Raw genomic sequence first — 16,096 nt, 5'->3', positions numbered from 1 at the left:
GTTCTAAGTACTGACTCGCACAAGCTGCCTATCTTCGGTTACTCTGTGGTGTCAAAGCTGATCTTTTGCATAAAGTCAGCTAAATTCCACACAGAGAAGAGATTATTTCAAGAGGCTGTTCTTTCTCTGACAATTTCACAAGGGTGTTGTTGATGATATACTTAAAGATGAGCATTATAATGTAAAGTGTCTAAAAAATAAGTCCAGTCATCTCTACCCATTTGTGATCCTTTCATTCTAGGTTCCTGTATTCTAAAACCTTAGGGGAACATTGAAAAGCAAACTCCCAGTATAAAATCTTTGTAACATTCTTCTATCCTCTATATCTTTTTTAAAATCTACGTAATTTTAGTTATTTGCATCTCTCTCTCTCTGTCTCTCTCTCTCTCTCTGTCTCTCTCTCTGTCTCTCTCTCTCTCTCTCTCTACTGTGTGTGTGTATGTGTGTATGTTTGTGTGTGTGCATCTGTGTGTGTGCATCTTTGTGTGTGTGTGTGTGTGTGTGTGTGTGTGTGTGTGTGTACGTGTGTGTGTATGTGTGTGATTATGGGCATAAATAGATTCAGTTAATTTTAGTGCCCAGAAGAGAACATCTATTTCATTGTAACAATTGGTACAGGTGTTTGGTAAGATCCGACGGTTGGACTAAGTATTGAATCAGTCCCCCTGTAAGAGCAGGCTGTAATTATGAATGCAATGACAACAATTCATCTTTGGAAATATTCTAACAACCTGTTGGTAAAAATATTCTTTTTCACTTTGTGCTCCTAGAATAATTCTTCTAACTATTATATAGCATCAGGAATTCATTATCTCCAGTTAAAGAGGAAGACTTTTAAACATTGTAGAAGATTGTAGGAGACAATAGGAATGTCAGTAAACATGGTATTGCTAGGCAATATAGTCACAGGAAACAGTGAGAGCCATTCGAAACACAGATAGGTATGGCAATATAATCCAATATTTGGTGATTATGAACCAAGTATATATTTTTAAGAATTTGTGAAATATGAACATGGGAAGATGATTTCACCCTGACCATTTGAAGAGAATTTTGTTCTGGTCTGAACAATACTGTGTAACATTTGGGAACAAAGATGCATCCCAGCATCCCTGCACTGGAGGCCAAAGTGGAGAATATCTCCACCGCCACCATCATCTTGCCTTTGGTGCTATGGTAAACAGGAATGAAAGTGACCCAGACACTGCAGAACACCAGCATGCTGAATGTTATGGATTTGGCTTCATTGAAAGCACCAGGAAGATTTCTGGAAAAGAATGCCAGAGTGAAGCTCCCAAAGGCCAGGGTACCCAAGTATCCCAATACACAGTAAAAGGCAGTGACTGAACCCTTATGACAAACAATGATTATATGGCCATGCTCACATTGTGCATCAATATCAACAGACGGAGGAGAAGCTCCCAACCAGACTGCACATAAAATGACTTGAATGAGAGTACAGACAAGAATGATGTAGTTAGAAGCCCCTGAAACAAGAATGTACTTCATCATTCTTTGTGAGGCTGTGATTTCGAATGCTAGAACGACAGTAATTGTTTTGGCCAACACAGTGGAAAGAGAAATAGTGAATACCACTCCAAATGTGATTTGTTGCAGGATGCAAGTGGCAGAGTTTGGATGGCCAATGAAGAGCAAGGGGCAGAGTAAACAAAAGATGAGTGAGATGAGCAAGATATAGGTGAGAGTGCAGTTATTGGCCTTGATAATAGGAGTGCTGTGATGCTTCATAAAAACTCCAAGAACCACGGTTGTGAATGCTGAGAAGCACAAGGAGATTAAGGAAATTGCCATTCCCAGGGGTTCTTCATAGCTGAGAAATACAACAGCTTTGGGAATGCAGTGATTCTGTTCCGTGTTGGAATATTGGTCCTCTGGACATCGGGCACACAAATCAATATCTAATAGAGAAATGAAGGTATTGTTAGTTCAACTTCAGCAATTTGACTGACAGGATATTTCATGTAAGCATATAGAAGAGGTGTTACCGTGTATGAGTCTAGTTGCTGAGAATGCATTGAATGTCACTGCTACATGAAATAATGGAATCTATTTTGTAATGGATTTAATCATCGTTAGGGAAATGAAAGTAACACATATTTTTGTCTATTTTACAGTATTCTTGTGATCTTTTATCATGGGTGTTTATATTTATTAGTGTCTTTGCATGTAAAATTAAGAGAAGTTCTTATTAACATGATAATAATTGTGTTTATATAGGGGAAGCATGACAGTGAGAGTGAGACCAGAAATTTATATGAATATAACATTGGTGTTTGTCCGTGCAAAACTAAAAGAAATTCATAGTTTATCCAATATGCAGTAGTAACACCACATTCCTAAACCTTTTCATAAAAAGAAGACAGCCTATTACTGAAGGTACAAATGTCTGTAATTTCCAGCATTGTATTTGTAGGAACCTGATAGCCATTCCACTGAGTCACTGAATGATTGCAATAAGAGATAATGTACTTTCTAGTGTAGAAGTCTTTTACATGGAACAATGCATTTGTTGAGAGCCATTATTAATTTATTTAATAAGAGAATACAAATTAAGCTTGCTTTTGAGCAGAATGTGTTGGTCTTGGCGAATACTCGAGTTTGCTTCATAGCACCAAGGTTAACTATCTCCAAACAGTGTTGTTGAATTTCTTATGTCTATGTCTAATGTGAAACTGCATGAATATTACAAAGCAACAGGTGGAAGTTGGTTACCTCCTACAATTTGATGGGATCTGGAGGTAAACCTATACCATCATGCTTAGTGGGAAAGGATTTAACTGCTAAGCCATCTTACTGACAAATAAGTGTCCCTATGAGATGTCACTTAAATTATATAGGTTTGTACAAAATAGACCAGAATAACAACATGCTTGTCATTTGTCTTTATTTTGTCTTGACAAAATAGTTATTTGATTAACTTGGGCTATGGTAGTGTCAATGCCATTGGAAATCTGTGGCTAATTCCTTTCAGATCAAAACAATTTTAACTAAACAATATGTAAAATTACTATTATGAATATGAATAGAGGAAGGAAATACTAACTTGAATATATAATAATTTTGTAAGTTATTATTTGCTGTCTTCACTCATCTTACAGAGAATAAGGATTATTTTTTTAACCATACTCAAATGGCTAACTTTGTCTTCCTTGTGCTTCTGTACATGTAATGTGTCCATAGAGTTATGTAAGGGGACATAGATCAAGACAACATAAAGAATACTTTAAAGATTCATGATCTATGTATGTTTTTTGAGAACATTAAACATTAGAAAATATCTTGTCTAGGGTACACTGGCACTGAAGTTTTCTTCTCACAACTGTTTAGTTGATAATATGCCATCTACTATAACTTTTGATGGAGGCAAAATATAGAACAATATCTACTTTTATCTTAATGAGGACATTTTAAATTATTTTATTCCTATGATGACTAACTAGGAACAAGACATATTTTATTTTAACTTCCACTGTAGACCACTTAAGCATTCCAATAGAGAAACAAGATGATGGTCTGTTTGAAGAACTTATTCCAGCAGGAAACACTCACTTGTCTCATTCGAAATCTCATTTTCTGGGCAGGGTTTGCAATGAAAACAGCATGTTGCATTTCCATCCTTCCCGAATTTTCTATATCCAGGACCACAATCAGCACTGCATACAGAAGTTGGCATCTAATGAAAAGTACACATATGCTGCTAACAGAAATTTTGCTTACTGCTTCTATAATTATACTACATTAGCATGTGATGTTAATGAACTAATTTTATATACCAACTGATTACCAGATTTTACTTAGTGCATTGTATGATGACTGACATCAATATATGGAAAAAATTGAGGAGAAGTTGAATTGTTTCCCAACTCCTTGAAATTCAAGAGCAAAAGCTGCTAGTGTCCTGTGTGCAAACACTACAGAGATTTCAAGCTTGTTATTCTAGTTAATTTCTCTCCCCTAAACACATAACACAATATAAAGATATAGAGAATCCTAATTAAAAAATTATCTCCATCACTTTAGCCTGTCATCCAATATGTGAGGCATATAATAAATTGTTAATTGATGTAGGAGTGCTCAGCCTATTGGGAACAATGTTGTCTCTAGCCAGTGGAATATTAGAAATCATGCAGAACAAGCCAGTATGCAGATTTAAATGAGTTTCCATTGCATTATCCAGATCCATGTCTTTTCTTTTCTTGAGTGTAATCCATGAGTCAAATGGACCTTTCCTTCTCACTTTGCATACTGTTACTGTATAATAGCAGCAACATAGTAGCAATTTAGGAGTAAAGGATATAAAACAGGAAACAAGGCCTCAAATAAGGCATCACATAGAGCCTACAAAGAGTGTGAAAAACTGAGGAAGATTTAGATTTCCTGAAGTTAATTCAAGTATTTCTTAAATTAAGAAAATCTTGGTTTTTCCAATGAATCTCATGATGGGTATCTATATGCTGCATTGGAATTTTGCTGATATCTTCATTCTGTATTTCCATCCTTTATTTCTTAGTTTCCTATTTTCATCACAGAGTTGAATATCTACAGATTCAACTCATGTTCTCTAGAAATCTGGTTAACCACAACTCTTCCTTTTTTGTGTGAAAAAATAATGTCTCACTTTATAGTATTAGTAGTTCTCATCTTCCTTTATAAATCAAAGCACAAGATTTTTCTTCTTTTTACTGGAAGTATTTTTCATTATTCATTTTCTCACTTACTAAGATTCTAAGACATATTTAGGATGAGTTGAGAACATGCATTTCCCTGTCCAAATTTTGTTTGTTTTACTTAAGGCAGAGTATCCATTTCAGCCCCCGTTAGAAAAGAGTCAGTGCGAAAGTCTGACTAGCCACAAATGCTTAGAGATTCTCCTCACACATAATTCAAAGAATGCAGATTAAAGGCATGTACCCCTACAAAACTTGGCCTCCTTTCTGATTTTAATGGAAATTATATGATACTCCTGTTCATGTAATACAATTTGACATAGACAACTTCATTATTGCATAACGTGTTCTAGTAGATTGCCAGATGCTTGTTTTTTCTTTTTTAAATTCTGAAATGATACTAGACTTCATTAAGAACACTTTCTGCATGTTTTTGTGTAAAATATAATTTTATCCTTTAGTTTATTTGTGTGATGATTTAGACTTAACTGATATGCACATTATTAGCCATGCTAACAATCATGGAATGAAGTTATTTGAGCGTAGGTACTTGTATTTTAGCTCTGTTCATTACGTCTATTGGTAAATGACATAGATGTTTAGTCAAGAATTATTTCAGGCATGGTCATCAATGATCAATGAAGTAGGAATCTAATTATATTCCTTCTGTTCAACTTTGTTATTTTACTTCCCTTCATCCCATTTTTATATGTGTGCGCCTTTCATGTGCGTAAAGGATATTTTAATATCCCTCAGGCAGGCCACAAAGGAATGTCCATTTTATGTTAATCATTTTATATGTTTCCATTTCAAATGTTATACCCCTTCCGTGTCCCCTCTCTACCAAGCCTGCTTTCCTTTCCCCTCCCCTTGCCCTCTAAGAAGATACTCTTCCATTTACACTTCCACTTCAAACTTCTTGTATCTCCCTTCTCTGGGGCATCAAGTCTCCACAGGAAAAAGGGATAAAAATGTCAACCATTAATAAACTAATAATTCCCCCTATTGCCATATTTATGTGAGTGTCCTATGCTGTTATCTTTAGCCATGGTGCTGTTTGGGTCATTACTACTACCAGGTCCATATCCTGGCCCCTGGTTCTGTGGAACCCAGCATCTTTGCTGATATCTGTGGTTTGTTTTCTTACCAACATTTCTACAGATATATGTGGTTGCTGCTGTCACAAGGTGAAATATCTAGGCTGGATGTTCTGCAGCCAATGCCCATGACCTGTGATAACACCAAAGGTCATGTGGATGTCCAAGCTGCTTAAGTCATGCTGTCTCCTGGAGCCATACTGATCTGAGTAAGCTTCACAGCTACAAGAGACAAGTGGAATTACAGGATCCATGCTGCTCCATATGGCCATTTCTCGATCCATGGTCCTATTGCACCATTCCACGTCTATGTTAATATCCATGGCCTATATTATGACGGTGAAGACTTGGGAATTTTCATGTTCTGGACTGTAGTGTGAAACCATGATGATGTACATGGGGTGTGCTGACTCTTGAGGACCTTGACAGTGTCTGTGGCCTAGCTGCATTTAGGCCCAAGGTTTCTGTCTCTGCTAACACTATAAAAAATGTAGAACACCATTATTTTTTCTTCTGATGCTGGAAAAAGGCTGGGCAACTACTTTTGCAGTAAATTGAATGATTATATATTCAAAAATGTGAGCGAGGTACAGGAAAGTTTTAGGTAGCAAATCCTACTGTCATCCCCACTCAGACACTTCCCCCACATTCCAAGGAAAAGAAGCAACTTAATCAGGAAGTAAATCCAAAAGAAGGCTTAAAATGTATGATAAAGAACCGGATGTTAGTTAATCACAATTGAGGATTTCTGGAGAGACTTTGGGAGGGAACAAATACATTCTATTTATAAAGCAGGAACCGAGAGTTTTGCCATGTTCCAATGAGTACAAAAATAACAGAATGTGGACATTTTCATTTTAATTTTTATAAAAGTTGCTCTAATGCAGAGGCAGATATGGAAGTAATGGGAACTGGGTATTATGTGAAATTCCCAAGGAATCAATAAAAATATTACGTTAAAAATAAACCAAACTCATTGTGTTTTTTTATTAGAGAAAATGACCATTAATGCTCAATTATTACTAAAATTATTTCTTAATTATTGTTCAGTTGTTACATTAATATTTGATACATTTTCAACAGACATTTTTCTGTCAGGCATTTGAATGTTGTTTATATGTTATTTTGACCTCTTATGCTCATCTTACTTTTTTAAAAGATGTATTTACTTTATATATTTGAGTACAGTGTCACTATCCTCAGGCACACCAGAAGAGAGCATCAGATCCCATTACAAATGGTTGTGAAACATCATGTGGTGGCTGGAAATTGAACTCAGGTCTTTTGGAAGAACAGTCAGTGTTCTTAACCTCTGAGGCATCTTTCCATCCCTCATATTACCTTTTCATATAAGATGGAGTTCTTTTAATGTTCTTAATTTTGTTCATGCTGAATATTTTTCTGTCTCCTTTTATTATAAGAAATAAACTTTCTGTATATTGTAATTAGATTGGGAATTATCTTTTAATTTTTGAAAGACAAAAATTTTATTCTCATCATTTGTTGCAGTCTAAAATTGCCAAACATATAAAGTCCATGTAAAAAAGGTGGCAAAATATGGAACCAATGTATTCACGTGAGAAGGGGAAATAGAATAGACACCATTGGTTAATGTGGTTATGCACTGAAGGGAGTTGGGTGGGATGAGAATATAATGGGATGACATGGGGAGAATGGAGTACAGACTATTTGGAGATACAATTTCTATGGGGTGGCATGTCTGAGTGAAATTAGAAAGCTAAGGCTGTAGAAAATCCCAGAAATCTATGAGGGTGACTTTAGCTAAGTCTCCTAGATAAGCATGATAGGGTGCCTCATGAACCTGGCAAATTTTCCAGGGTAGGGATTGAGTCAACATGCTATCTCCAAAATTTTGATCTAAATTTGTCTTACCTAAAGGTACATGTGAGGAAAGATGGAGCAGAGGATGAGTGGGTAAATAACCAATGAGAGGTTTAGCTTGAAAAACATCCCATGAAAGGAAGTTTACCCCTGATGCTGGACATAATATTCTGTTACACTTGAAGGCAAGAGCCTAATAGATCCATGATATGAAAGGAATCTCTCAGATATTAAAGGATGCAGATGTGGAGATCCATACCCAAACAATAGGTTGAGCATGTGGAATCCTGAACAGGAGGGAAAGAAGGATTTTAGGAGCAAGAGACTTAAAAGAAACCCAAGAAAGCCTACAGAGTCAACTAACTTTCCAACACAAGTCCTCAGAGAGACTGAACCCACTACCACGAATAATGCATGGGACTGACCTAGGCATTCTAAACATTTAACCATTCTGTAGATTTGTCTTTATGTGGGACTCCTAAGAACAATACTGAGGTCTGCATTTTACTCTGTTCCTTTCTTTTGTGACAGTTTATCCTACTGGGCTGCCTCTACTGATCCCAATAAGAGAATATGAATCTGTGCCTAGTTGTTGTGCAACATGATATGCCAAAGCATGTTGATATCTGGATAGTGGAGGCTACCCTTTTCTGAATAATGGTGGAGTAGTGAATGAGAGTGAAGTGAAATGTAGGAGAAAGAATAGAAGAGAAGGTAAGTAAATGGTTATCAGTAAATAAAGTTAAAGAATGAAAAAAATTAATTAAGTACATTTAAAAATGGGTGAAGCTAGTGGAACCTGCTGTCATCCAGAAATGGACTTTATAGGAATGAGGGTTCTCACCTTCAGCTTTCATATCTGCTCCTTGTCCCACTATAAATTTTAAGTAAAATTTGTCAAGGACTATACCATTTCAAAAGCTGAGTATTTCCTTTTCAAAGTCGCTGTTTATATGCTTCTAGCAGACAGATGTCTACGTTTTTCACATTATTTTGATATGTACTGCTACAATATAATGGACATACTCTTGATACCTAGAGTGTCTTCTTTTTCTTGTTCCTGGTGGTTTTAAATTTGATCTTTTAATCATACTTCCTTATTCATCTCTGACTTTCACTTTTCCTTGTTGTTTTATCTCTCTCATAGTTTGAATTTTCTACTTTTTATGCCTCTTCCTTCATGTCCTGCCTATTTTGTCCTCAAACTGGAGCATGCCTTTTGTTAGACTATCCACTAAGATATTCTTTTGGTTTATTTTGTTTATATATTAGTTTGAAGTTCTTTCATTATTTCGTAACTTACTGGAATCCCTTTGTCACATCCTCTCTCAGTGTCTCATTGTATCAATGTATTCACAATTTCATTGTATCCTCCCAGAGATGATTACTGCCCTCTTTGATGTTTTTTTTACTATTTATATAATAATTATTTGATTCCTAGTTTACTGAATCACTGAACATGTCTTTCATTTAAATCTATGATTCTAATGTTTGGAATATTTCCTTGATGATTCACATTTTATATTAGACTCCACATTGGCATTAGATTATGTATGAGTAGAACACAGTTAACATTTTTGTAAGTTCCAGTTATATTCTTCCAGTTAACAGTATATAAGACTCATGTGAGGCCTGAATAGAATACACAGGAGATTTCAATGTTATCCTCTAAATGGATATATAGTTCTGCAAGTATACTTTTAGCTCTTATGTTCTTTTCCCTAAGATTAGCATTCTTAAACATATTGTCGAAGAACAGTAATTTTAAATTTCATACCATCTGAGCAACAAGAGATTTTATTACAAATGAAACAGGGCAGTTTGAATATGACACATGAAAACTAATCACATCAGCATTCCAACCTATATTATACCTAGAATGCATATGAGATTTAATTTTAAAAATTCCTCAACTGCAAATTTTTATTACTAACAATTTCTCTCCATATAGAGAAGGCAACTAAGTACAGACTTCTGTGTTTGAATAAAATATGCAAGAATCAGTGGGGCGAGACAAGTTTCCTTTACTAAGTATTATCTTTTACAAGGTATTTTTCATTGCTGGAGCCATGGCTAAATTCTAGAGAACAATTGTTATTCATGAAGAGGACCAATGTTTGATTTCTAGCATCCGTTAAGTGGCATGAGCCTCTTGTAAATGCTCTGAGATTTGAATAAATCTTCAGCTACCCACAATACTACCCGTGCAGGTGTTGCACATGTATACATGCATACAACACTCTCATACCAGCATTAATAAGGAACAGAAAAATCCAGAGTGTTGTTCATAGGGTATGTAAATTTTTCATAAAAGGTTAATGTCTGGTTAGCAAGAGGTTTTGGAAATTTAGAATTAGTTATTAAACAGGTTTGAAAATTCCATTATAAAAACTGGTAACTTGGTTATGATGACTTTACTCTGTCCTTACAAAGAGCCAGAGTCTTTAAACATCCATTGAAATGGTTTATCAACAGATTGGAAATCACTCTGTAGTAGCAATAATGGGATTAATAGAATATTGCTTACTATACTGGAAATAATATCAAACTGTTTTCTGAAACAGTTAATATTAAAGGAATGAAATAGGTTCTGATACAATGCAAATATACTATATGCCTATTGAAGAATCCTCAATGAATTCCAAAAAGTCATCTTAAACATGAAAATATGAATATAATATAGGATTCTAGAAATTAGTCTCTCACATGACAATAAATTTCATTTCACCAGGTTTATGAAAGTTTGGATGCACGCACTTGACAGTGTAATTTAAATTAATACAATTAGGCTGAACCCACCTGTGCATTTCCTCCGGCCCACTCTGTTATCTCTTCAGAAAAATGTATCTGTTGACCATTTGGAAAATATGGACTAAACATTCCTATTCTAACTTTAAGTTCAAGGCCCTGTGGGGAATTCCAAACATAGAAAATATCATACACTTCCTGCAGTTTGTTTCTTCGGTTCATATTCTCTCTGTCCCCAACAGGATTAGTGAATGGGTTCTTCCTCAGAAAGGAACACAGCTGAAAGACAAGCACCACACTATAGAGTGTACTCTCTTCCTTAAAGTAAGAAAATATATTCTTATTTCATCTTAAAGGAAGCTCTATTGACAAAATGTAGGTGAAATTTCTCAGTGAAAATAAAGAGATGTGCAAAATTATGATGTTATTTTAGTTCTATAAGAGTAGATTAACTCTCAAGCACAAACATGCATGCAGACAGCAAAATATGTTTGCAATATAAAACATACACAAGCAAAAAAAAAGACTTGCATTCATATTGAGGTTCACACGTAATAGAAAAACATATTTATTTACACAAACATACACATACATGCCCAAACACACATGAAAATATAGATGTACACAGAGACAGACTATGTAGGAAAAACCTCGAACAGACACAGGTACACAAAAAACACATATGCATGTATACACACACAGAAATACATGCGTAGAAGAATAATTATGGGTAGACATATATATGTACTGACCTCTATATAGAAAGACAGTAACAGATAAATTGATGATATTGTATGTAGACAAACAAGCAAAAATGAAAAAAAACATACACAAAAGCACCCAAAACACGGAGGCTCCTGCAGACACATGCATTGATAATTATATGCAGGAATATACATACTGACAAAATTCATCATACAGAAAGAATTGGAAACAGACAATCTTATTTTCATTGACATAGGCAGATTGGCAAAAATATCTATAAAAACCTTTCTATTTCTACCTCCTTCTATATTTCTCTATCTAAATATCTAGATGTAGTCATAGATATAGATATATACACTGATATACAGAAACACAGAAACATAAATATACAGTAAGAGACAAACATTAACATACACTCCAACACATGAATGTATTGCACTGAATTCTAGCACTATTTTCTGTGTGCCTATTCTCAGTGCACTAACTGATTCCACAAGCCTAGAGTCAGAAGAGTGTGAGCAGGGATCTTTAGTTAAAACAATCCCCAACAATGATAATAACATATGTAAGAATTAATAAACAAGGACTCATCATGGACAGGACTCCTGTGGATGGACTAAATATATCTTCAGTATTAAAACATATATGATGATACTCAGTTAATATGTAATAAAATCACAGGTCTACACTGATGTATAATGCCTTCTACTCTATTCTCTTAACATTAGAGTTTTATACTAATATCACGATTTACTTAGTAAAAATTCTTTGATTTTGGAAAATATTTAGCACACTTATTTTGGGCATTTTACAGTCTCATAAAACTATGTATTGATAATACTAAACATCATCTAACAGTAGAAATATTACCTTCTTGCAGCTATAACTATAATTTTTGCCATTGTCCTGGGTCATATTATCAAACTTTTGAAAAGTCATCTCATGGAGTGCATGGGCAAAAGCGTACACAGCATTGTATATGTCATAACTCCCTTCAATAAAGGCCATGTCAAAAGTGTGTACCATTAGCCATTCCAGTGAGTGATTGGAAGAGCAGTTCTTCAGTGTCTTACATTTAGATGCTGAGAATTTACAGTTAAGGTGCATCCAATCCAGCCTTACCAGAAATTCATCCGAGTATTTGACAGGGTTTAATGTCTGGACAAAATTTTTAAACCCAGAAATCTCACCATGGTGGTGTCCAAAAGCAAAAGTCCAATATCCGTTACCAAATGTGAAGTCTTTCATACTAAGAGTGACATCCCACTGTGAGGTGGTGATCTATATTTTCTGTATACCTAGAGATTCCCACATTCTAAAGCTCACAACTAATGTACTGTCTGTGTCGCCATAAATGATAACAACATTTGCGGATGATGTCATGATTTGGCTGTAATACACTTCAGCTCTTGACATGTATAAATTCATACTGACTGGAATAATGTTGACAAAGGCAAAGCAGACTGTATTTTTTTCCATCTCTCTTCTCAAATAGGAGAGAAATTGGATGCTTGATCATTGTCTAAGATGACCAACCCTACCCAGTTCCAACTGAAATGAATTATGAAGGAGACCAAGGCAAGAGCTAGAGATGTATCATCAGAGGCCATCTGATATAGATAGGGAAATTTTTCATCATCACTCAAGACAGGATGATAGGGTCTATAAGTAAGATGAAGGAACTAGAACACAGGTAGCAGCATGAGATACATTGTATTCCTAAGAACTTATAAACACATTTTTCTGCACATTTCTAGAAATCAGAGCTAGCTATTATTTCCCCCTCATCTGTTTTTCATATAAGGTGATGTGGAAGCACTATCAAGCTTGTGAATAATCCGTTTGAACTACAGAATGTTGCCCAGGCCTAGTAAAATCATGCTGACACAAACAGATATATGATTTCATGATTGAATTCCCAACCTTCCCCCAATACACACAGACACACAGACACACAGACACACAGACACACACACACACACACACACACACACAGACACACACACACACACACAAAAAAAAACAAAACAACCCAAACCTTACCTTACCTGCTGAAATATGAAGTTGTTTAGGATTATGTGAAGTGTCACAGTTTTTGCCCAATTTAGTCTTGTAATTGCCATTACACACTTGGAGAATTCTTTACAGACATAATTAAGGAGAATATCATGATTTTGTAATCCCATAGAAATGTGACTGTTTAACTGAGATTCCCAATCACAAGAATATTCTGAGAATTTAAATATTAGTGACATATTTGGCAAAAGATCAGGGTTCCTGTTGATTTCATTTATGGAAAAAGCCAAAGCCAGAGCATACTTGTGGTTTTCAGTATGTGTTGTGTAAAAGGTTAGGGTTTTTATAATGGACAGCAATTTACAGATATCATTTGAAGTCAATAAAAGGACAGTCCTGCATTGAATTGCATTGTCCCCACCCCATAAATATTAATATGTGTAATGTGGTTAATATGACAAATGAAACTGGAAGTTCATAAATCCTTGAAATGTTCATGAAATGTCATCCTTCATAATTGATGTTATCACTATTAGTAATAATATCACTTTCCAAAAAGAATGCAACATATCCTTCAGCATCCATATGTTGCTTCCTTACTCTAAATAGAGAATAAATACTGGACTTTGTAAGACCTTAAATCCAGTGAATTTTTAAAGATCAAAATTTGAAGTTAGTGGTGGAAAGATCTCTTAGTTCAATTTTTGATACAACATAAACAGGGACCACATCTAGGAAATGTATGAAAGTAAGTGAATGCTTATATGAAAGCTCTACAGAGCTAGGTGTGTCACCAACATTAGTGACAATAGTACATGCACTGGAAACTACACTGTGATGGAAGGATTATTAGCAGACTCTATGGCCATTTGCATAAATGCACCTGGGATAAACTCACAGAAAATATATGGGGATTCTTTTGATAAGATACCATTGGCTACTATGATATGGAAACTGTCTAGGAGAGGGATGAATGTGATAGATAAATATTCACATTTGTTGTATTGCTCAGTTTGCATCTCTACATGTGTGAAGCTGGAGGGAAATCCTGTTTCAAATTAAAGTTGTAATATAACATTAAGTCTGTAATAGAATTTGGAATTATTTCTTGTTTTGCAGGTTAAAAACAGAGTACAAAATACTCATAGCTTTGCCTTGCTCCTCATCCTCAGTAGTTTTGACAATTATTGATGATGACCTTTCATCATCAGTAATGAAAACACAAAACAACTTACTGTATATCTGAAATGTGACTGAAATATTCATTCTCTAAATGCCATTTTACTGCATGCATCAAGAAAGTACATCCTATTCCCATGTTTCCATTCCTCTCTTCTTTCTGCTTCATTCTCCAAAAGCATCTGGGATAAATAAAATCAGCCACAAGAAGTGGAATGTTCAGGAGCAAGAAGAGTAAAATTATGGTAAACATAATTTTCCTGCTCTGAGCCTGGTAAAATTGATTGTAAAGTGCCAAACAGATCAGCAAATCAAACAGTTACCAAAGTATCCCCGTGTACTATTATCACTGTGACTGAGCAAGATGCTGCATATGTATTTGTTTCCTTTTTTAGAGTTGTTTCTTCACCCCTAGAAGAATCATTGACTCCCTCTCCTGAGAAGCTTCATCTCATGTGCACAGCGCATGTGATAAACATGGTTGATAAATACAGATGAGGATGGTACAGGTAGGTCAATGACATCACTTGTGTTTGTGAAAATTATGGTCCCTAGAAAGATTCTACTTTGTGAAAATTCGGTCCCACAACTGCCTCAAAATCTGCTTATATCAACACATAAAATAATATCAATGAATTTTATTAGTTGATAAATTAATGCTGTGAGACAAGCATTAATGGTTTAGAAAGGACTCAAAATCTCAGGTCACGGCCCTTTTGTCACAAATCCCCAAATAGGAAAAAGCACGATCATGTTTGGAGCTTTGGTATCCACTGAGAATGTAGTATGAACAATGTTACAACAGTGACAGGTATAGAATATTTAAACAAACTGTCTTCAGGACTAAAAATTATGAGAAATGCAGGAATGCCTTGAATATTGCTGTATTCAAAATTATCCAGGTCATTATAGAACCACAATTTACTTACATATTATTATTTTTATCAATATAATTATTTTGATTTGTAAATACATTCTCCTTTATATTTAGAATTTTATTTTCTTCCAATATATAGCATGAAAGTTTATATGAATTTGAAATATTTTGTTTATTTGCATTCTATTCAGTGTTCTGCTCTCAGTCCTCTTGCATTTTAAATATTCAACAAGATCCAAAGAAAATACTAGATCTGTGTATTCATTTCAAAACCTACATAAGTCCTAGCACTCATATTCCCACAAAATTTTAATGAAAAACTAAACTGAATATTTGAGTTCTAAAACATGATCTTCAATAGTGACCAACAGTTCTCACAGATCAATATCTTTAGACCTATTTCTCCTAATTTATATTTGATTTTCTACCTTGATTTTGCTAATTTTATATTCCTGTCGTTGCAGTGAAGAATTCTTACAATTAGTATCTTAGAAGCAAAGAGTAAGTGGTAAGTGAACCTCTGTATAATGAATAAACTATTATACAATTTTCCTCACTCTTCATCCCATAAGAAGAACAACAATATCAGCCAATCAGAACCCACAGAGTTCCCACGACTAAACCACCAACCAAAAGTACACACGGAGCAACGCTTGGCTCAAGCTGCATATGTAGCAAAAGATGTCCTTGTCAGACATCAATGGGAGGAGAGGCCCTAGACGTCAATGGGAGGATCTTGATCCTGTGAAGGCTTGATGCCCTATGTAGGGCAATTCCATGGCATTGAGTATGCCTGAGTAGGTTGTTAGTTGGAGGGGATTACCCTCATAGAAACTGGGTGAGGGAGGATGTGAAAGGAGGTTTCCAGGGGGACCCTGGAAAGGGGAAAACAATTGAAATACAAATTAATGAAATGTCCTATAAGAAACTGAAGAAAAAAATTC

At 35.1% G+C, this 16,096-nt stretch overlaps 1 pseudogene; it reads right to left on the bottom strand.

Annotated features, from left to right (window-relative positions):
• Positions 1–903: 903 nt before the first annotated feature.
• Positions 904–14,528, bottom strand: Vmn2r116l-ps13 (vomeronasal 2, receptor 116 like, pseudogene 13; annotated as a pseudogene).
• Positions 14,529–16,096: the final 1,568 nt, after the last annotated feature.

Source organism: Rattus norvegicus, chromosome 1 (genome assembly GCF_021556685.1).
Source record: "Rattus norvegicus strain SHRSP/BbbUtx chromosome 1, alternate assembly SHRSP_T2T, whole genome shotgun sequence".
NCBI classification, from domain to species: Eukaryota; Metazoa; Chordata; class Mammalia; order Rodentia; family Muridae; genus Rattus; species Rattus norvegicus.
The sequence above is the reverse complement of the archived record's forward strand: the minus strand, read 5'-3'. Positions and strand labels throughout refer to the sequence as shown.